The 23,101-nt window shown below is 35.5% G+C and overlaps 1 protein-coding gene across 11 annotated transcripts in view; it reads left to right on the top strand.

The window, feature by feature from the left end:
- Window positions 1–20,973, top strand: part of LOC127864180 (uncharacterized) — a 327,718-nt gene extending 306,745 nt beyond the window's left edge. For 7 of the 11 annotated variants that reach the window (XM_052403865.1, XM_052403867.1, XM_052403859.1 and 4 more), the window contains 4 exons: window positions 15,537–15,747; window positions 16,217–16,329; window positions 17,599–17,809; window positions 18,263–20,973. The gene's annotated coding sequence lies outside the window, so the exon portion shown is untranslated. Of the gene's footprint in view, window positions 1–13,403; window positions 13,481–14,128; window positions 15,748–16,216; window positions 16,330–17,598; window positions 17,810–18,262 lie in introns of all 11 variants that reach the window. The other 4 variants (XM_052403868.1, XM_052403864.1, XM_052403861.1 and 1 more) reach the window with 4 other exon arrangements.
- Window positions 20,974–23,101: the final 2,128 nt, after the last annotated feature.

Genomic DNA, 23,101 nt, shown 5'->3' with positions numbered 1-23,101 from the left:
TACTTACTTTCTCTTATTACAATACATGTGTACATGTTTGAACTATATTCATTGTTTTTTTCATAATTTATTACGTTTGGCAAGATTAAATTAAAATAGAATTGAGATAATATAATCATGAGACACATCTTTCTATTAAAAAAATTTGGGGGGGGGGGGGGGGACTTTTGGTCCTGAAAGGGGAAAAAACCAGCCTAGTTTGGTGGGGGAAGACGCTGATGTTCGGCGTCTGTTATATAAGGTAAAAAAAACTCTGTATGCCCTGAAGATATTTATTCATTATACCCCCGTGATGATTGGGGTATATAGGGTATATAGGAATCACCTTGGATGGATGTCTGTCGGTCTTTGTAAATGTCTGTGGCCTGTGGGTGTTCACTTACAAATTTAACGTTCAGCATTCAAACTTTCAGGTATTTTCATTCTCATATGAAGTTGTGCATCTTACATTTTGTATCATATTTCACTGAAAATTACAACACTTAGACAATCTATAACATCATGCGACATATTATGACTTGCAGAATTGGATGATAGTTTACGTTACAATGGTTACAACTTTTTGTTTGACTAGAAAGCAATGATACCTTTTTAGTTTATAGTATTTTTATACAGATTAGAAGATGTAGTTTCTTCTAACAATTAAAAAAACAACATATTTTTTGCTTTGCGATATGGTCAGCCACATAACTTGTTAATTGAATGGTCATGAAATAATTGTTATTAATGATTATAGTATGGCATCAGTCAGTGCCTTTTTAAAGTTGTAAGTTTTCTGGAAGGGGCATGATTCTGGGCTATTTTTCCTTTTTATGGAATCACAGGTTTTTTTTCAAATTTGAGAGTTTTTTGGGTCACAATTTAAAGAAGTTTGTGACTAGAATTTTCGCAAGTTTAAGAAGTTTGCTACTAATTTCTTCACTATAATTTAAATTCGAGAATCATTTTTCTTTCACAAAATGAATGGGTCAAAGGATGATACAAAACATGACACAAAACACGTCCTGTGATCAGATTTGTGTTTGTGGGCAATTGGGTAATATGCTTACAGAAACTTGTGTTTTCCCTCAACATATCAAACAAAGTTTATAAAAGCAATTTACTTGGAATAAAATAATTTCTTGGTATTGGTTACTGCTAAAATGTAGATGTTTAGGCGTCACCAAGAACGGGCAAACTAGTGTTGTCAGCGTGTAGTCTTTAAGGGCAAGTGCCTATAACAAATTAAAATCCAATGTAATGAGCAGTAAAATATGGAAAAGTAAGTGATACATATAATGAGTACAATTTAGAAACAATGTTAAGAAGATGATTTTCTATTATTTTGTTTTTATACAGGAAAAAAACTTCTTGAAAATGGGGCATAATGCATGTGCTTAAATTGTTGTCGTTGTCCAAGATTAGCTTGTGCAATCCACAGGCATATTTGGGACAACAATTTCATATGTGAAGTATTTTTGTTGAAAAAAATATCCTCTTTATGAAATCCAGTCTAGTCAAAAGTGTCCATCCTGATTACCGGTAGCCTTGTGTGGACTTTCACATGTTAATCTGTGACAACTATTTGTGAATATTTAGGAGCCGCATATTGGCTAATGAAAATTACATCAATTATGCATATACAGGTTGGATATACAGTGTTTAGTAGCCAAACAATGTTTTAATACGAATGGTTTGATATATTATTTCGTGCTATTGAGGACAATAAACCAATGAAATGCCAGATTAGAAATTCATTAGAAGGAAATGTGCCTATTTAAAACACCTTCATAACCAATCAATAGGCATAGTTTCGTATATGATTGTAAATATAAACATTTTTACAAGTTCACCATCACCCACTGTGCTGTTGTTTCCAGGACAGCCCCACCATTGATATCGGTTGCCCAGGCAACAGCACCAGTCCGGCCTGCAGGAGCCCCAGATCCAGGACGGACCCCATCCGACTCCCAGCCCTTAACATCCTACTTGATATCCGGAAAAATGGGGCCTTATGCATGTGCTTAAATTGTTGTCACAGATAAGCCTATGCAGTTTGCACAGGCTAATAATGGACAACATTTTCCTCTTAAAGGTATTTTTTGTTGAACAAATAATCCTCTTAATGAAAATCCAGACTAGTCAGAAAGTACCCTTCCTTATTAGCTTATGTGAATTTCACATGCTAATCTGGGACGACACTTTCTTACATTAGTGATCCGCATATTGGCTTATGAAAATACATTTCTAGAAATGGAGTAAAGATTATAGATATAAATTTACAGATAAGTATAGCATTAGCCAACACTTTTCTTGTTTTAATACAAAATGACTTAATTGTATTTATGTTTATGCTATTAAGGACAAGGAACCAATAAAATGCCAGAATAGAAATTCATGTTTTTGAAAACCTTCACAGCCAGTCAAGAGGCATAGTTTGTTATAGCTTGTAATATACTTTGTTACAAGTTCCTATCACCCACTGTGTTGTTGTTGTTTTCAGCAGAGCACCAGCATTGATAACGAGTTGGCCCAGCAACCGCACCAGTCCCGCCTGCAGAAGCCCCAGTCCAGAATGACCCTCCCCCTCCATTGACTTCTAACTCCTCCCCCTTGACCTCCTGCCTCAAAAAGTCAGCATCGTTGAACAACTCTGTTCTGCAGGAAATTCTGAGCATGATTCTGTTCTGACAAAACGCAATGCCCACTTTACGTTTTCCAAACAAAAGCCTGGGTAGTTTTGTTAAACTAGAGTTCCGCGTGGGCCTGAAAGGGACGAGTGTTACAGACATGAAAATTTATAGCAGTAGTTATGGTAACGCTAACAGTCAGTTGTTGCTGTTGGACATCACAACAAATATCATGAAGAATAAAAAGTTCAATCACTTGTTCCAATCTTTATGGGACAAACAGAGATTAAACAGGAGAGAATCAAGGAACAATAAAAGCGTAAGCTTTCCTAGTGGTATACATCTGCTGTTGATAGTTTGGACAACAGAAGGGTTACGGACTGCCCCAGATTGTCCTCTCAGCGGCCAAAAGTATCATAAAAGAACAGACTTTTAGCAATGTTACTGACAAAAAAAAGGCAAAAATGACTTGGTTGTGAACACCCAGAGCGCGATACATCCATTCTGACACAGAAAGGCGGTAATAACTTAGTTGTGAACACCCAGAGCACAATACATCCATGCTGACACAGAAAGGAAGTAATGACTTGGTTGTGAACACCCAGAGCACAATACATCCATGCTGACACAGAAAATAAGTAATGACTTGGTTGTGAACACCCAGAGCAAGATATATCCATGCTGACACAGAAAGGCAGTAATGACTATGCTGTGAAAAACCCAGAGCACAATACATCCATGCTGACACAGAAAGGCAGTAATGGCTTGGTTGGGAACACCCAGAGCACAATACATCCATGCTGACACAGAAAGGCAGTAATGACTTGACTGTGAACACAGAACACAATACACCCATGCTGACACAGAAAGGCAGTAATGACTTGGTTGTGAACACAGAGCACAATACATCCTTGTATGACTTGTTTGTGAACACCCTGAGTACCCTACATGCATGCTGACACAGAAAGGCAGTAATGACTTGGTTGTAAACACCCAGAGCACAATACATCCATGCTGAAACAGAAAGGCAGACATGACTATGCTGTGAACACCCAGAGCACGATATATCCATGCTGACACAGAAAGGCAGTAATGACTATGCTGTGAACACCCAGAGCAAGATATATCCATGCTGACACAGAAAGGCAATAATGACTATGCTGTGAACACCCAAAAACACAATACATCCATGCTGAACAAAGAGTACAATACATCCATGCTGAAACAGAAAGGCAGACATGACTATGCTGTGAACACCCAGAGCACGATATATCCATGCTGACACAGAAAGGCAGTAATGACTATGCTGTGAACACCCAGAGCAAGATATATCCATGCTGACACAGAAAGGCAATAATGACTATGCTGTGAACACCAAAACACAATACATCCATGCTGACACAGAAAGGCAGTAATGACTTGGTTGTGAACACCAGGAGCAAGATATATCCATGCTGACACAGAACAGCAGTAATGACTTGGCTGTAAACACAGAGCACAATACACCCATGCTGACACAAAAAGGCAGTAATGACTTTTCTGTGAACACAGAACACATTACACCCATGCTGACACAGAAAGGCAGTTATGACTTGGCTGTAAACACAGAGCACAATACATCCATGCTGACACAGAAAGGCAGTAATGACTTGGCTGTAAACACAGAGCACAATACATCCATGCTGACACAGAAAGGCAGTAAAGACTTAGATGTAAACACCCAGAGCACAATACATCCATGCTGACACAGAAAGGCAGTAAAGACTTGGATGTAAACACCCAGAGCACAATACATCCATGCTGACACAGAAAGGCAGTAATGACTTGGTTGTAAACACAGAGCACAATACATCCATGCTGATACAGAAAGGCAGTAATGACTTGGTTGTGAACACAGAGCACAATACATCCTTGTATGACTTGTTTGTGAACACCCTGAGTACCCTACATGCATGCTGACACAGAAAGGCAGTAATGACTTGGTTGTAAACACCCAGAGCACAATACATCCATGCTGACACAGAAAGGCGGTAATAACTTGGTTGTAAACACCCAGAGCACAATACATCCATGCTGACACAAAAAGGCAGTAAAGACTTTGTTGTAAACACTAAGAGATCCATACATCCATGGGGTGTGCCACAGCCGCAAATTACGCCCACTATTGTGAACAAGGTTCTTAATGTGAACACGTCTGGTTTTGTTATGAGCACATAGCACTCCAAGCCCAAAAGGCCTCGCATTGAATTGATGCAAGAGAAGGCTTTGAAAAATAACAGCAGTTTTGTTGAGTGGTCCAATACGTCCTTCGACTCTCAACCTGAAGAAAGCAAAACTCAAACTCGTCTCTTAGCAATATCAGCAAGGCCAGCATGTCATCTCAGCTTCTTGAACTTTAGGTGAGACCTTACAGTGTTAATTATTTTGTTGAAATTGGGGCCGAAATTCAGCCCCATTCTTATCTCATAAAGTCTATATCCATGATTACTGGCTAAATTTCTCAATTCATGGTTTCCCATAAGAAAAAGAATGTTTTGATAGGTTGCAACATTGAGTTAATCAGAACTCAAATTCAGCCTTTGGCAATATCAGCTAGGCCAGCATATCAGCTTAGCTTCTTGAGCTTCAGGTGAGATCATACAGTGTTATTCATTTGTCGAAATTAGGGCCAAAATTGAGTCCCATACCTAATCTTAAACAGTTTATTTTTTCCATAATTACTGGCTTAAGTTCTCAATTCAAGGTTTGACCCGAAACAATGTTTTAATAGGTTACAAATTGAGTTTGTTTCCTTATGCAGCTCTATAAGATGAACCTTAGTGCAATTTATCTTGATAGCACTTATTCTCAATTTTTATGCCCCCCTTCGAAGAAGAGGGGGTATATTGCTTTGCTCATGTCGGTCTGTCGGTCTGTCTGTCGGTCCGTCCACCAGGTGGTTGTCAGACGATAACTCAAGAACGCTTGGGCCTAGGATCATGAAACTTCATAGGTACATTGATCATGACTCGCAGATGACCCCTATTGATTTTGTGGTCACTAGGTCAAAGGTCAAGGTCACGGTGACCCGAAAAAGTAAAATGGTTTTTGAATGATAACTCAAGAACACATACGCCTAGGATCATGAAACTTCATGGGTAGATTGATCATGACCTGCAGATGACCCCTATTGATTTTGAGGTCACTAGGTCAAAGGTCAAGGTCACGGTGACCCGAAATAGTAAAATGGTTTCCGGATGATAACTCAAGAGCGCATAGGCCTAGGATCATGAAACTTCATGGGTAGATTGATCATGACTCGCAGATGACCCCTATTGATTTTGAGGTCACTAGGTCAAAGGTGAAGGTCATGGTGACCCGAAATAGTAAAATGGTTTTCGGATGATATCTCAAGAACGCATATGCCTAGGATCATGAAACTTCATCGGTAGATTGATCATGACTTGCAGATGACCCCTATATATTTTGAGGTCACCAGGTCAAAGGTCAAGGTCAAGATGACCCGAAATAGTAAAATGATTTTCGGATAATAACTCAAGAACGCTTTTGCCTAGGATCATGACACTTCATAGGTACATTGATTGTGACCCGCAGATGACCCCTATTGATTTTCAGGTCACTAGGTCAAAGGTCAAGGTCACAGTAACAAAAAACATATTCACACAATGGCTGTCACTACAACGGAGGGCCCATATGGGGGGCATGCATGTTTTACAAACAGCCCTTGTTACAATTAAAGATGTATTTCATAAACAGTTCAATTTTTATTAACGTGTTCAGACCAATGTCGACCGATTACTTTACTAATTTCATTCCTCAAGAACACCCATGCACGGAAACATGAACAAGAGGCCCATTCCGCTATCCACGTTTCGTAGAATATTACTGAGCATTGTCTGAACATTGTTCAGAAAATGCTCTTGGGGAGAAACATTCACGGTTTCACGCCTATTTCTATTCATTTTACACATATGCCGCCAGCGTGTACCAAGCAATGGGAGACAACTGGAGGTTAATTATGGCCAGCGGTTCGACGCATAATCCCAAGAAACTAGGTTTCTCATGAGAACCTAGGTTCTCATGAGAACCTTGGTTTATGAAATCCCAAGAAACCAGGTTTCTCACGAGAACCTAGGTTCTCATGAGAACCTAGGTTCTACTGAGAACCAAGGTTTATGAAATCCCAAGAAACCAGGTTTCTCATGAGAACCTAGGTTTTCATGAGAACCTAGGTTCTCATTTGAAAACCTTGGTTTATGCTGGAGAACCTAGGTTCTCATGAGAAACTATGTTTTTCATGAGAACCTAGGTTCTCATAGACACATAGAACTTTGGTTCTCATTCTGAGAACTTAAGTTCTCGTTTGGTATCCTAGATTTTCACAAGAACCTAGGTTCTCATTTGAAAACCTAGGTTCTCATGAAAACCTAGGTTCTCATGAAAACCTAGGTTCTCATTTGAAAACCTAGGTTCTCATGAGAACCTAGGTTCTCATTCTGAGAACCTAGGTTCTCATTCTGAGAAACCTAGTTTCTTGGGATTATGCGTCGAACTGCTTGCCATATAGGATCATTAACACTGCCGGTAATTAATGATTGTAACCCAATTTAGTATCGTTTTTTTAGTGAAGTAATTATTTTGATAAGATTAGATCCTATGACTTCTAATGGGATCATGATGACAGTTGTGGCAATCTTTTCACTTACATCTTTGACAGCTTTAAATAGAAAATAACTTTTATTATTCTTCTTAACTCTATTATGATGATCATGTTAAATTAAGAAACCTATTGTGTGGACTTTAAAAAAAAAAAAAATCTAAATGGACTAGCTGTTTGTAATTTTATGTGAACAGCATATCAAGCTAAATGTATGACTGATTATCAAACTTATATTTTACTTAAATTTACTGATGTCTTCTTATTATGTGCATAGTTTAGCATACATCAGACATATTACGTCTAAAATGACGCGTTTGATTTAATATGCTATGAAATTAAGTGGTAAAAACTTTCTGATTTTAAAATAAAGTTTATTGGTGGAGATAACATGCTGTAAATATCCATACTTGAACAAGAATGATTATATGAATAAAAACTATTTGCAACAAACTTCATTCGGACTAAGCTTAGGCCAATTATAATAAATATTATCTTTGTTTGCTACTGTCTACCTGACCAAATGAAAATGCACTATTATCACAATATAGGTTTTAAAACTTACTCTAAATGCAATAAGAATGCCCTAAAGACCTGGTAAAATTTATGTTCAACATGTTATGCCTTTGTTAAGGATGTCCAACGCTTTGTGTTGTTGGGCAGACCCTCAGATAACTCGGTCCTTTAATTCTGATGTTTATGAAAACAGGACATGCATATATACATGTATTTTCAACACTCAGTGAAAACAATCATGATAAAGCATTTAGGTATGGTTGTTGTTTATTTTGGGTGAGAAGGAACAGTTGTACGCAGTTAAATTTGTTTTGTTTGTCATGTACAAAAACTTGTTTTCCTGGAGCCGTATGGAAGCACATATTACTTATACATTGAACAATCTTGTTTAAAATGTTGTAAACAAGCAATGAGGAAGGACATTACTAAATAGCTGAAATGCTATTGGGCTATTGAATTTGACCTTTTCATAACATCCTGTGTCACATTTGTTCAGATTTGTATTGGAATGTATGTATTTATTAAGGCAGGGCAAACATGGTGGACATAGTGTCATGGTGAACATTATCCTGAACAGTTATTTATGATGGAGTAAAAGAGTGTGTTTGATACAAAGTATAATTAAAAGAATTAGCTTTGCATTATTGGCAATAAATGTTGTAGTAAATGTAATAGGCACAAATGCAGTACTTATTTTCACTAATTTACACAAAAAATCACCACTATGCAAGATATTCTTAAAACAAAAATATATACATTGATTTGTAAAATAATTTCTCCTCACATAAGCGAAAAAAAAACGTATTACATACTAGTCGCCACACTTCAGTGCGAATGCCAATAACAAGAAAGAAGCAGTGTTAATAAGGTATTAAGCACAATATGTTAATTTATGTCATAATTTCTCATTAATTGGAGCAAAGGGCCGGGCCCTTTTTGCTCGCAGGCTGTTTAGGTTTAAGGCTGTTTGCACATAGCCATTTCACTTTGCTTCTTAGTTGAAAAGGTTTAAAATTCTAGATCTATGTCACATTTACAACGCATGTTTAACTTTATGAAACCTGGGCAGAGTAATAAAATTTGTCCATTTGATGAAGCTGCCAAGTCTGACAAAGGGTCATGTGAGGCAAAAAATTGGTCACTTACATAGGTCAAACTTAAGTCAAAGTTATTTAAAACTGTAGAAGTGATATTTTAAGTTTAATCTTCATGAAACATATTTGGAACATTTTTTCAATTATCTGAGGCAAGTTTGCAAATGTGTCTGGTTAAATTCATTTGAACTGTTCAACTGTATCACCTACATGTATTTTACATTTGCAGGAAATGAGATATCTTTACATTTTCATCAAATAACAAATGGGAGTGAATACAAGTAGTTTTTAGATCGACTATTTTATATAAAATATATATAGTGGAGCTATCCTACTCACCCCGGCGTCTTCGTTAGCGTCTGCGTTAGCGTGCAAATGTTAATGTTTCGTACTACCCCAAATATTTTTTTGTCCCTTGACATATTGCTTTCATATTTTGTATACTTGTTTACCAACATGATCCAAACCTATAAACAAGAGCAGACAAATCTATCAAGCATTTTGTCATAATTATGACCCCTTTTCCACGTAGAATATGCAGCAAATGTTAAAGTTTTCGTACTACCCCATTTATTTTCATTGTCCCTTGACATATTGCTCTCATATTTTGCATACTTGTTTACCAACATCACCCCAATCTATAAACAAAAGCAGAAAACTCTATCAAGCATTTTGTCATAATTATTGCCCCTTTTATACTTACAATATGCATATTATTAATAAATCTATGTTTAAGTTTGCTTACTACCCCAAATATTTCCTATATCCTTTGACATATTGCTTTTATATGTTGCATACTTGTTTAACAACCTGACCCCAACCTATAAACAAGAGCAGACCACTGTATCAAGCATTTTGACATAATTATGGCCCCTTTTACACTTAGATAATTGAACAATTGCTTAAATTGCCATAAGCACAGAATTTAAACTGTACATCAACGATTGTTCTCTTTTACGTCACGTCGTCAAATTAACAGTTTGCAGATTTATCACATATGTCAATTAGTGCCAATTTAAGTTAAAAGAGACAAAACGGTTTTCACACCTGTATTTTGGGGACCTTATTACTCAATTGTTTCTACTAGGGGACCGTCAATTGAGCAGAGAATTGCAAATAATCTGTCAAAACAACATTGGTGGCAATTAGCGAGCAGGGGACACACAAGATCGCCGCTTATTCGCTCTTATCGACAATTATCGGCAACACTTTCATGCTTCCGTGCACATTAATCACACGCCTTGCTGTCAACACACATTAGCAGATTATTCTTTGTTATTACTCTGGTTGTTTATAGAAAAGTTTAATTATTATGACTGTCAATCTTCCCCGAAAATTTGAAAGCCACGAAATTACGTGTAAACGAATTAGCTGTTTTTTATTAAACCACGAAATTTCATACCGACGAATTTCTATACGTTAACAGTATTGAATATTAACAATTTTCCCATGATGGCTTACGTTATACTGTCAAGCGCTTGAACAGTTGAGCCTGCTTTCCTCTGATAGCTCTTGTTAGATTGATCCTTTTTATGCCCCCCTTCGAAGAAGAAGGGGTATATTGTTTTGCACATGTCGGTCAGTCGTCCGTCGGTCGGTCGGTCCGTCCACCAGATGGTTTCCGGATGATAACTCAGGAACGCTTAGGCCTAGGATCAGGAATCTTCATAGGTACATTGATCATGACTGGCAGATGACCTCTATTGATTTTCAGGTCACTAGGTCAAAGTCAAGGTCACAGTGACTCGAAATAGTAAAATGGTTTCAGATTGATAACTCAAGAATGCTTAGGCCTAGGATCATGAAAATTCATAGGTACATTGATCATGACTGGCAGATGACCCCTATTGATTTTTAGGTCACTAGGTCAAAGGTCAAGGTCACAGTGACTCGAAATAGTAAAATGGTTTCCAGATGATAACTCAAGAATGCTTACGCATAGGATAATGAAACTTCAAAGGTACATTGATCATGACTGGTAAATGACCCCTATCAATTTTCAGGTCAAAAGGTCAAAGTCACAGTAACTCGTAAAAGTAAAACGGTTTCCGGATGATTACTCAAGAATGCTTACGCCTAGGATCATGAAACTTCATAGGAACATTGATCATGACTGGCAGATAAGCCCTATTGATTTTCAGGTCACTAGGTCAAAGGTCAAGGTCACAGTGATTCTAAACATTAAAATGGTTTCAGGATGAAAACTCAATAATGCTTACGCCTAGGATCATGAAACTTCATAGGTACATTGATAAAGACTGGCAGATGACCCCTATTGATTTTCAGGTCACTAGGTCAAAGGTCAAGGTCACAGTGACTCGAAATAGTACAATGGTTTTTGGATGATAACTCAAGAATAATTAGGCCTAGGATCATGAAACTTCATAGGAACATTGATCATGATTCGCAGATGACCCCTATTGATTTTCAGGTCACCAGACATGTTTACTTCTACGGATTTGCCGTAGTTACTACAGATTATTTGGCTAAACTACGCACTACGGATTTGTACTGAAAAACTACGGATCCATCGATCAAAATGGTCAAATTTCAGTTTTTAATCGTTCTTTCGCTTATTTTCGGTCTTTGCGGGTTATTTATCAATCATAATCATTTTGGCGCATGCGTAGTAAGAAACGTTAAAATTAAAGCCGCCGGGGGAACAAGTGCTGATCGAGCTTGTCGAGTCGTCAACGAACAACAACTGACTTGTGTATTGGTTCGCAAATTTAGCCGAATATATACGATTTTACGTTGCTATCCAATATACACATCTCTCTCTCTATTGCGGAGAATACCGTAAATAGTCGATGTATCGGGATTGAGCACACCTGTTTTATCACACGTCGAAGCAAGCAGAAGAGAAATTGCGATTAACGGCTAAAATAATAAATACCATTCAAATTAACAACGGATATCATATGGTCGTTAGGGAATAATGTAATGTGTGTGTCAATTCACGCAAAATACTACGTTTGAGATAAAAATAAAAATAACATATTTATCAGAAATATGCACCGTGAATGTGCGTCACGGAAACAAGTGTTGGAATATTGTAGTTCAGTCTACTAACAAAGTTAAAGCATTTATTATAATGAGTATCGTTCGCAAAATAAAAGAGACAAACATGATTTGTTAGTGGATTTGTGTATACTCAGCTTCATATGACTATTCTGCTTTATTATGTTTGTTACGTTGTACAGTTTAATGAAATAGCATTGAACCGAGGTTGTCAAGTGCAAGATATTGAAAGGTAAATAAATAAAATATATTATTTTAACTCCATTTAATACATTATTAACACAACAAGAACACTAAAGGATGTTTGTCAATATTTGTTTATGTTTTCCCCTTATGATATTTAATTTAAAAAAATACTGAATTAAATTAATAGCTACTCTTAAAGAGCTTATGATCAAATGGTGTATTTAAGAATCTATAGATTATTGTAAGTTTAATATGCATGTGGATGGATATTAAACGCCTATTAAAAGAATGTTCTTGGATGCATTACCTAGGTACTATAGCTCCCCTAGGAATGAATTCTAAAGTTCTCTTCTAATTTTCTAGTTTTAAGGTAGTTTTTACTGGTTCATTTAACATTTTCCCATTCAAACTGCATTTTTCCAGTAATTTTGTATCATAACTGATCCTACTTTAATAATCTAGTTAATTAGATAACATATACATATATGAACTGTATGCTTTTTATAATGATGTTGTATATTATTTGGGTTATATGTTAATTTAAACGCCAAATAGTATGTAACACTTTGACGTTGTTGCAATTGACGTCATGTGATTGTGACGTCATTTCCTTTATTTAATAACAAAATGTTTACTCCTGATGAAGGTCTAAATTGACTGAAACGTTGAGTGAATAGATTTTTTTTTTAAACAAAGAAGTTGTTTCTCTGTTTTATATAATTATTTGATGGTGATGGATATTAATAAAATATTGTCTTCATTGTAAGAAGACATTAAAGCAGCACTTTATAATATAAAAATGCTGTCAAACATGCACTTAAAAACAATTTTAATTATGTTACTTATAATCATATTTATAATGTTTAATGTTTCCCAATTTCATGGTTTATCGCGCTATTTTTTTCCAATTTCATGGTTTATCGCGCCATTTTTCCCAAACCAAATGGCAAAGGCTGTAACAAATAAAAGGAAATAAAATCACTTAACAGATTTAATTATTAGCAAGTATATTAATCTAATGCTTTATGTACCGTTAAACTGATATGTGACCCAGTCATGGTGTTTTAATGCTCAAAATGATTGAAAAGGTTAAAACTACTGACAGCAGCCCAAAACTACTGAAAGATGCCCTCCATACTACTGAGAAGCAATCGATAGGGTAAACAGGTCTGGGTCACTAAGTCAAAGGTCAAGGTCACAATGACAAAAAACATATTCACACAATGGCTGCCACTACAACTGACAGCCCATATATGGGGCATGCATGTTTTACAAACAGCCTTTGTTTAGTTTTGAATTACTGACATGAACATTTTCCAGTTTTAGTCAAAATGACATGATTGTTCCTCAGTCAGGCCCCATTCACAAAATGATGAAAAAACTCATTTACGCGTGAGGTATGTAGTTTTATGACTTTTTAACATGCAATCTCTAAACAATTACCTCATTGAAATGTGTGACTACAAATTTTATAATTAACGGTTATTTTAAAAATCCATGTATTTCCAGCAACCATACATTTTCACATTCTGCTTTTGGATTTATTTTCTTTTTAACCCATTTATGCCTAGGGTCTAGAAAAAAGGCCTTGGCAAACAGCGTAGACCCAGATTAGACACCGCATGATGTGGTGTCTCATTTGGGTCTGCGCTGTTTGCTTTAAGGAATTTCTGTATGAACTATTCTAAATATAGAAATAAATATACTAAACATCCCTAATTTTGGAAATACATTGATCCAATGTAGAAGGATGGGAGAGTCCACTCGTTTAAATTATGTTTAGCCTGTTTTTGATTTACAAAAAAATAAATATTACACCTTGCTACAAACACAAAAATTCCAATTTCAAGTTGGTGCATGTAAAACATTGATACTACGTTATTCTGAGTTCTAATTAGTGAAAAATTAATTGCAATATTCTAAATATCAATTATAGGCACAATGTTTGGCATTTAAAAAACAAGTCTGTAAGGTAAGGTGTTGCAAGGCTTATTCATGTGTCACTAAACAATCCGGTTTTAGTTTACTTTCCATTTCCTTTTCAGTGAACTTTACTAGCAAACATGACAAACGTCATTGAAGTGAAAGTCGATGACAACCCCCTTCTTGCACAAGTACTACAACTCGCTTAAGAAATTCAGCACAAAGACGTCTTGCGTAATACTACCAAGCCTCCTATCAATATCTCCTCCCATATTGGCTACATCAACACTTAAAACAGCAGAGCCTTTGTGAGTTCGACTTCCGTCTCAGCGTCGATGTCGCTTAGCAACAATTGGATGATGGGCGTCGACAAATTAGGCAGGACAAGTCACTCGAACTGAAACGATCTGATCCAACAGCAGGCGTTGCGTGACACGTCCGTTAATGTGACTGACCTCGAAATGTTGTTCTCGAATTATGTGAACCTTAGGCCTGGAGAGCAGTATGCGATTGAAACCTTTCAACAACAGTTGTTGTCGGCAATTCATGGGTTTGAAGTGGGGACTTCGGCGGCGGGACTCACTCCATCTCTGTCTTTGGCCCAGTGGCAGCAGCAGCAGCAGCAGCAACAAGAACAATAAGTAGTATCTTAGCGGTGTTCTGGGATATGGGGCTTCATTTATGTGCTTAAATTGTCATCCCAGATGAGCCTGTGCAGACTGCACCTACATTAAGTCCTATTAAATTGTCATCCCAGATTAGCCTGTGCAGACTGCACATACATAAAGTCCTATTTAAGTGTCATCCCAGATTAGCCTGTGCAGACTGCACATATATTAAGTCCTATTAAAGTGTCATCCCAGATTAGCCTGTGCAGACTGCACATACATTAAGTCCTACTCAAGTGTCATCTCAGATAAGCCTGTGCAGACTGCACATACATTAAGTCCTATTAAAGTGTCATCCCAGATTAGCCTGTGCAGACTGCACCTACATTAAGTCCTATTAAAGTGTCATCCCAGATTAGCCTGTGCAGACTGCACATACATTAAGTCCTAGTCAAGTGTCATCTCAGATAAGCCTGTGCAGACTGCACATACATTAAGTCCTATTAAAGTGTCATCCCAGATTAGCCTGTGCAGACTGCACATACATTAAGCCCTATTTTCCCAGAATGAGGCTCATATACTACACTTAACATCAGTATTTTATGTGACTGAAAAGTTCCTAGCATCAAATGGGAATTATGTGCTTTTAAATTGATCACACTTAGTAAATAAAATGCCAATAGCACTTGATCTGATATCAATTTTAATCATAGAAGGTCAGGGCATTAAGTTTTGTATATTTTCGACCGAAATTTAGCCCCTGAACCAAAAGTTTATCCTTTCATAAAAATCTGCTTTAATAGAATCGTCAAATTATATTTAATTATAGTAAAATAATTATGTAAAAGCCTTCAGCTCATTTTAAAATTATTTTCTTCATTTATTTTCAATATTTATTTAAATTCTTGGATTTTGTTTTAAGAGCCTGTTTCTACAGGAACCCATGCAATCATAGATCAGTACCTAGCTGAACAACCGGATGTCCGGTCAGCTGGGCCCAGACGCCCAGTGACACTTCCTGGCCCAGGACCTTGGGGCAAATGCTCAACTAGTCCTACCTGCAGGGTGGAGCCACTCTGAACCTGGGGCTCCATACTTTCTTGGTCAGGGGCCAAGATTACCTCGTCAATAAGGTAGGTTGGTCATGTAACTAACCATTTATAATGTACAGTGTTTCACTCCAAATTTCAATTTTGAACAGTTTGCTGCTAACTTAAACAAATCATTTATGTAAGTGTTAAATATTTATAATAACCACCATTTGTATTGCCTTGAAAGGGCTCAGTGGGGGGGGGGCGTACATGTGTGTCCTTGTAAGTAATTCTCCCCGCCCTTCTTTTAACCCTTCCTCATGTCCGTCCCACCTTTTAGTGTTGCACGTAACTTAATAAATATTGGTTCCAGAGGGACACAAAATGTTTGTATCAAGTGTACAATATAAAGAAGGCTATGTTTGTATCAAGGGTTTAGTTTATATCCCATTTGTATCAAGATCCTTCAAACATAATTTATTTCTTAAATATTTTTTTAATCAAACAACATTGATTGACTTCTAATATAACTGCTGCCATTTTAGAATGCATTGAATTATTTGGTTTACAGGAACACATTCCTGGGATGCCCTAAGGTGTTTCTATCTGTTCACAGAGGTCTTATACTCACAAGTTCAAGCCCAGTGAGCGATGTTCACATTATCAAAATCTGCATCTCAATAGGTAAGTCACCTTGCCATTGCAAAAGGGGCCATTGTGGCATAAATCTTTCACAAATACCCAATAGGTAAAACCCAATACAAACTGGGGTTTCTGCTCTTCAATTAATTGACCAGTTTATCTACATGTAATCTAAGTTTAAGGGTTCAGCCACAAACTACTTTATCTTATAAAGAAATTTGAAGAAAGTGCACAAGTTTCAAGTTAAACCCTCAAATTTGCATTTTAAATTCAACATATAGAGTTATATTAAAACTCAAAACCACAACAACAACAACAGCAAACAATTTATCAGCAGGTACCGACATATCTGACTCTTTCACTCTTTACAAAATCATGTTCCATATCAACTGTAAGTGTTGTTCTTAAAATAACATTGATTTATGAAGAGGGGTCAGTGATGTTTTAGGTTAGGGGGTATACAGGAGTGAACTTGTCTGTCGGTTGGTCTGACAGTCGATCCGTATTAAGTGTTCGCTCTCGAATTCAGGTTGTTTTCATCCAATCTTCACCAAACTTTGTCAGAAGTTGTATCTAGATGGTGTCTTGGTCAAGTTTGAACATGGGTCATGCAGAATCAAAACCTAGGGCATGGTATCACTTAGTGTGTTTTAAACACTCAGCATGTTGTCTGCTCTCTTATTAAAGTACTTTTCATCCAATCTTCACCAAACTTGGTCAGATGTTTTATCTAGATGATCTATAGGAAACACTTGAACATGGGCCATGCCGGACCAAAAACAAGGTCACAGGGTCACTTAGTGCGTTTTACATAATCAGTTGGTGCCCGCTCTCAATTTCAAGTACTTATCATCCGCTCTTCACCAAACTTAATCAGAAGTTTTTTTTTATAGATGATCTGTAGGCCATTGTCGAACATGGGCCATGCCGGGCCAAAAACTACACATTCAGTTTGGTGTCTGCTCTCTATTTCAAGTACTTATCATCCGCTCTTCAACAAACTTGGTCAGAAGTTTAATCTAGATGATCTCTAGGCAATGTTCAAACATGGGCCATGCCGTGCCAAAAACTAGGTCGCAGGGTAACGGTTGCGTTTTACACATTCAGCATTTCAAATTCTTATCATCAGCTCTTCATACGGGGGTGTTTATGACAAAGCTCTATTTTTTTTTAAGTTAATGGCTTTTTCAGAGGGTTTTAAGTGTGTTGCCAGGGTTGAACCCGCATTTTGATACTTGACAATTTTTATGAAATGCTAGTAAAGTCATAACAATTGTTGTCTTAATTAACACATGACCAACTTAATTGCAGAAACCAGGATAGCAAAGCGTTGGTTTGTTTTTGAAGCATTTGAACCAGCAACAGTCATCATTCGAGTTTCTGACATGCCAATGGTGCGGAACCCCTCAATCTATGAACATCATAACAGCACATGAACCAGCAGCAGTCATCATCTCAAGATTCTGGTATATCCATGGTACAGGACCCTTAGTCTGTACAAATCTTGCAGAACGAATTTCAGGTGGGTGTTCTTGTCAAGTGGATGTTTTTTGCATGCTCCCAAGTTCAGAGATGTGTGAGTGCATATAGATGTACATTTGTCCATCCATACGTACATCCAGCTGTTGGATTTGTATGTAAAGTCTAAACTCAAAAAGTATTGCTTCTAGTGTGATTAAACCAAAGATATTTGCCATTCTGTGAACTTGCCTACTAGTTATACTTTGGTTCTTTGTCTTTTAAATAAGCGGAATTTTGAGACAAAAGCAAAATGTTAATGCATGATGGCAAACCAGTTTAACTATTTATTATCTATCATTATTTTATAAATAGTCTCAGGACCATCATTGCCTCAATGGATTTAAATCAGATTAGTTGTAACATTCTGAAATACCAAGTCATGTGCTTGTTATTGATTTGTCATCGGTATAAAAAAAAAACTGACATCTACAGTAACAAGTCTTTCTTTTTTCAGATGCAATTGGAGGAAATCAAACCATTCAATCAGAAACACAGCCTGTTGCAGCTATTGTTAACATATTGACCCCAGTGATACCTAAGAAGCTCAGAGTTACATACTGTTTTAGATGTGCTAGTCTTCACATACCTCCTGGTTTATTCAACACTTACTCTGAATCTTTGAATGTTATGAAGGGTGAAAATGAATGACCTTGTTCAGATCGAAATGGCAGAATGACACATCACAACAATTCAAGTGGAAAGCCACAAAGTCATGTCAACAGCGACATGTTGTATGTTGCCAGCCAAGTTGTATTAAAAAACACAATAGCTTACGTTTTATGTTATATGTGACCAACCAAGTTATATTCATACAAAAACAATAGTTTATGTTTTATGGGAATGTTTATGCTGTCAGTATTGATGTTGAAATATTTTGTTAAATATAGCATGTCAAGTATTTTAAAAGCATGCATATGCAATGTCTTTGTCTATATTATCATATCACTACCTATTTTGATCCTGATAATGGTAAATTAATGGGAAATACACTTTTATCAAAGACTTTCAAAGTGTGACAAAGCTGTTTAAATGAGGCTGGTAACTTGGACAACATGAAAAAAATATTGGAGTATTTTCATGTTATAACACATGTTTCAGTTTTCTGTTTTTTTACCCGTATTATAGATAAGCTATATAAAAGTAGTGTTAAGAAAGTTTTAGAAGTTTTACGCTTCAGCTTTTTCTGTTTATCAATCTTTCTAAAAACAATACTAGTAAATCTGCTCATTCGGGTCGGTATTTGAACAAGAATCTTGTTTAATAGCATTCATGGGAATCTAAATAAATTATATGCAATATTATGTAATCTACCTAAAAGTATCGATTCTGTATTTACTACCAGTACTTTGTTGATTTCAATGCATATTGTTTGTTAAATATTCGAAATGGCTCTTGGATTTGGGGGAAAACTTAAAGGAAAACTAAAAATTAAAAAATTATTTTTTTTAGAGTTTTATGAAAAATGGCAAAAGTTATAAATGTTAATTTGTGTTGTTAGATCAAAGACTAAGATGCTCATAAGTGTTTAAATTTATTTTCGGACATAATAGTTTATAATGCTTTATATTTGTATATGCATATGAAGACGACCAGAATGTATCCTCTTTAATCACTGAGTATCTTAATCAATATCTCTTGATCACTGCATACATTGTAGAGGTATATTTTGATATTTATACACAGAGCAACTGTGAAACAATAGTATTTTAAATGTACATTATTTTGTTAGTGTGGCAATTTTTATAAGATAAACTCACTGTTTACATTAATTTGTGCAAACTATAGTCATAAAAATATTGATTGTGTGAATCCTCATATTTGTATTAAACTGTTAAAATAATGTACAGTAACAGATTCTGAAGAGAAAACTGTACTCAATGAAATATAAACCCCTTGTTATATTAACTGTTTTATATTAAGAACAGCTACTTAAAATAAGTTAAATTTTGTTTTACATTATCTAAAGAAAATTTAGTACATTTTTATTTGAAATCAGTTATTTACAAATTAAGGAAGAGTGTTGTCATATGCTAACAATTGTCAAAAAATGCGATTGTCTCTATTGGTAAAGTAGAGAGCAATATTATTTGCTTAAACAAAAAAAAGCAAAGATGTCTGCTTTGAAAGTGTATGTGAAATAAACACTTATGTTTGTTCTTATATTAAACGTGAACGTATTGATGTATAGCTGATAATAAAGTTTGACATTTTATTAGTTCTGTAACAATATGTTTTTTACCTTTTACGTTAACATTCCCACAATTGATGTCAGTGCAGTGCCTTCAATGGAGCCATTTTCTGTAAATCTCCCACTGTTAAAGTTCAGCAAAAGTTTTAAGACCAGATTTCCTTAAACTTAGGGTTGTTTATATTTAACATTTATTGAATGCATGAAACATGTTTGTTCTGTTGTTGAATAGCTGAACATTGATGTATGTAAATTGTGTGACATGTTGATCAAATTGATACATAGAAACAAGCACTCATTATGCGTTAATTTGTACGTTAAGCTTAACAAAAAATGTTACCAAACACAAATATAAGTATTTGGTAACAATATACAAAATTGTGCTATATTCGTAAAACCGTATCAAATGCAAGTTGAAATGTAATGTTTAAATATGTTCGTCGACTCCAAATAAGCATTTTGAATAAGCAAATTAATACATTAATAATCTCTAAGGAAAGTACCCATAGGCACTTTTCAATCGCTTGTGTACTTCATATTGATCAGGGTCTTTCTAAATTCATTCATGATTTTTTATGCCTATGTCTGAATTGTGTAAATATCTGTTAAATAACTGTTAAAAAGGATTTTAATATTATAAGTTAAAATAGTTTCTAAACTATAACCGGTCATTTGTTGCATTTATTTTTACGTGTTTATATTTTCTGGCTTACTGTGCTTAATTTTGTATATAAACGTACGTACTTTTATTGTGGTTTTCGTATTTAGACAAAGCGCACTACACTTATGCTGTTGTTTTTGTCCACCATTTCTATACAAAATGTTGTATGTAAATAATTAAACATGTTGATGTTGGTAATAATGTATTTCCTGATCTAATATTGATGATGCACTCAATAAAGTACATAACCATTTATGTGGACTAGTATTGTTTAGTTATAGTTTGTTGTTATAACTAATAAAATCTTCAAGGATTGGCTTGCCACTTATATATAGCTTTCCCCTATTGAACCTGGGGAGCACATTTTGTTTTATTGTAACTGTTCTCTCGCCCGTAAGTCCTGTATAACACTTTTGTCACTTTTCATTATTCTTCATAATTTTAAGAAAAACATATTCCTTACAAATCATATTTCACATTCATTTCTACGAACCATTGTTATAAAAAAAAATGCTTGTGTGAATGACAATATATGTATTGAACTGTTAAAATAATACAGCATAACACATTCTGAAGAGAAAAATATACTTAAGGCATCGGAAACAACTTTTAATTAAGGACAACTATGTAAACAAATATTTTTTGTTAAACATTATACGAAGCAAATTTAATACCTCGTTATTTGTCATAAGTCAATTACATATTAAGGCAGAGTCTTTATTGATAATACTAGAAACCATTATAATTTGCTTATACAATAACAGCAAAGATGTCCGTACACCTCTTTTTAATGTACTTTTTGTATTTATATTTTAAAAACAAAAATTGTGGTATTTTTCTACGGAAAATAAAGCGAGAATTATGTCACAATATTTTAAAGGGACCTTTTCACAGTCTTTGAATGTATTGAAGTTTGTCATTAAATGCTTTATATTGATAATTGTGAACAGTGTTTCGAAAATCTCCGGAAAAAAATACGAATAATATTAAATAATGAAAAAAGTAACCCTCAACTGGACTCGAACCACTGACTCCTGGAGTAAAAGTCTATCGCTTAGTCCACTCGGCCATCAGTGCTCATGCAATGAGTGATGTATTTTATACTTTATTAAGCAATCCTCGTAGTGTCACAAAATATTACCACAACAACAGAACGCTCAACATTATTCAATCGGTTCGCGTTGCAACGCTTTATAATTTTCAGGTTTTTAAATCGTCAAACGATGCATATAATTGATATTTTAGAGCATGGTAAATGTTCAATATTACTGTTTCCTCACAAATATCATAACTACAACGAAAATTTGCAAATCAAAAACTTTTTTTATTTTGTCAATTTTCCAAAACGTGGAAATGCCCCTTATATAACGCACAGCTCAAAGCCAATCATTACATATGATAAAAAATGGTACAAGATATTATTCAAGGTTAAGTTTAAGATGTTAGTTCAAACATGGCCCATGGTAATCGCATAAAGCAAGAAAGACAAGATTACATCTGGATGAATTCTGATTGGAAAGTTTCCTCAGCTTAAGTTGTTAAATGAAGAATAAATACATTAAACAGAACACGACACTGTTGTAACAGTGGGCTTAGGCAGAGCTATTGTTACCATTCCCGCAGTAAAATTCATTTGTTGTGGACGGTTTAAAACTAACTAATGTTCAATATTGTAAATCTTATGAAGATACAAGATATAATATCCTTTCGATACAAGTTTATTGATAATATGTGTAACTATGATCGTGCAATGTTCGCACTAATTACTTTACGATAGTAACGTGCAAATACAACTATGTAGCCAAGTCGGTCGTAATACGGTTTGTTTTGACTGCTTTGCATTGACCGTTCCAGGGCGGTGACCCCAGCTTTATTCTTATATGTGTTCATGTTGTTTTGTATTATGCTGTATTGTACTGTTTGGGCAATCGGTCACTTGCCTAAGATAAAGGACCAACTAATTGTTTATACTAAAATTTAAATACTGCCCCAGCAGCTGGAGTTTCACTTCTTTATATTGGTAAACCGATATTTGTCGTGTATTTGATGAGCGCTTTTATCAAGCAACCGATCTGCTTAAAATTTTGTATTGAAACTTTGGTTACTTCCATAATGTTAAGACATCTATTATAATTGCAACTGGTTAAATTGTAAAAGGCGCAAACGTACTGATTGTTTGTTGTTCCCTTTTAATACGGATCTATTATATTAGCACACAGCGGTCTTGTTCAATAAAACAAACTGTTAATTTTTAATGGAAAGTCCTATAAAAGTTGGTCTTAATCATGGTAATATACATGCAATGTATTCATATGCTCAGGTACCTGATATGCACGAACAATGTGTAAAAATCACGGTTGTACTGAACTCGTGCGAAGTGGTATGCTATCGCGTATACCTTCGTTTATATAAAAATAATAAAAACATATTATAAGCATCCCACT

Source organism: Dreissena polymorpha, chromosome 1, assembly GCF_020536995.1.
Source record: "Dreissena polymorpha isolate Duluth1 chromosome 1, UMN_Dpol_1.0, whole genome shotgun sequence".
Classification (NCBI taxonomy): Eukaryota; Metazoa; Mollusca; class Bivalvia; order Myida; family Dreissenidae; genus Dreissena; species Dreissena polymorpha.
Note: the sequence above shows the minus strand (reverse complement) of the source record. Positions and strands in the feature narration are given on the sequence as shown.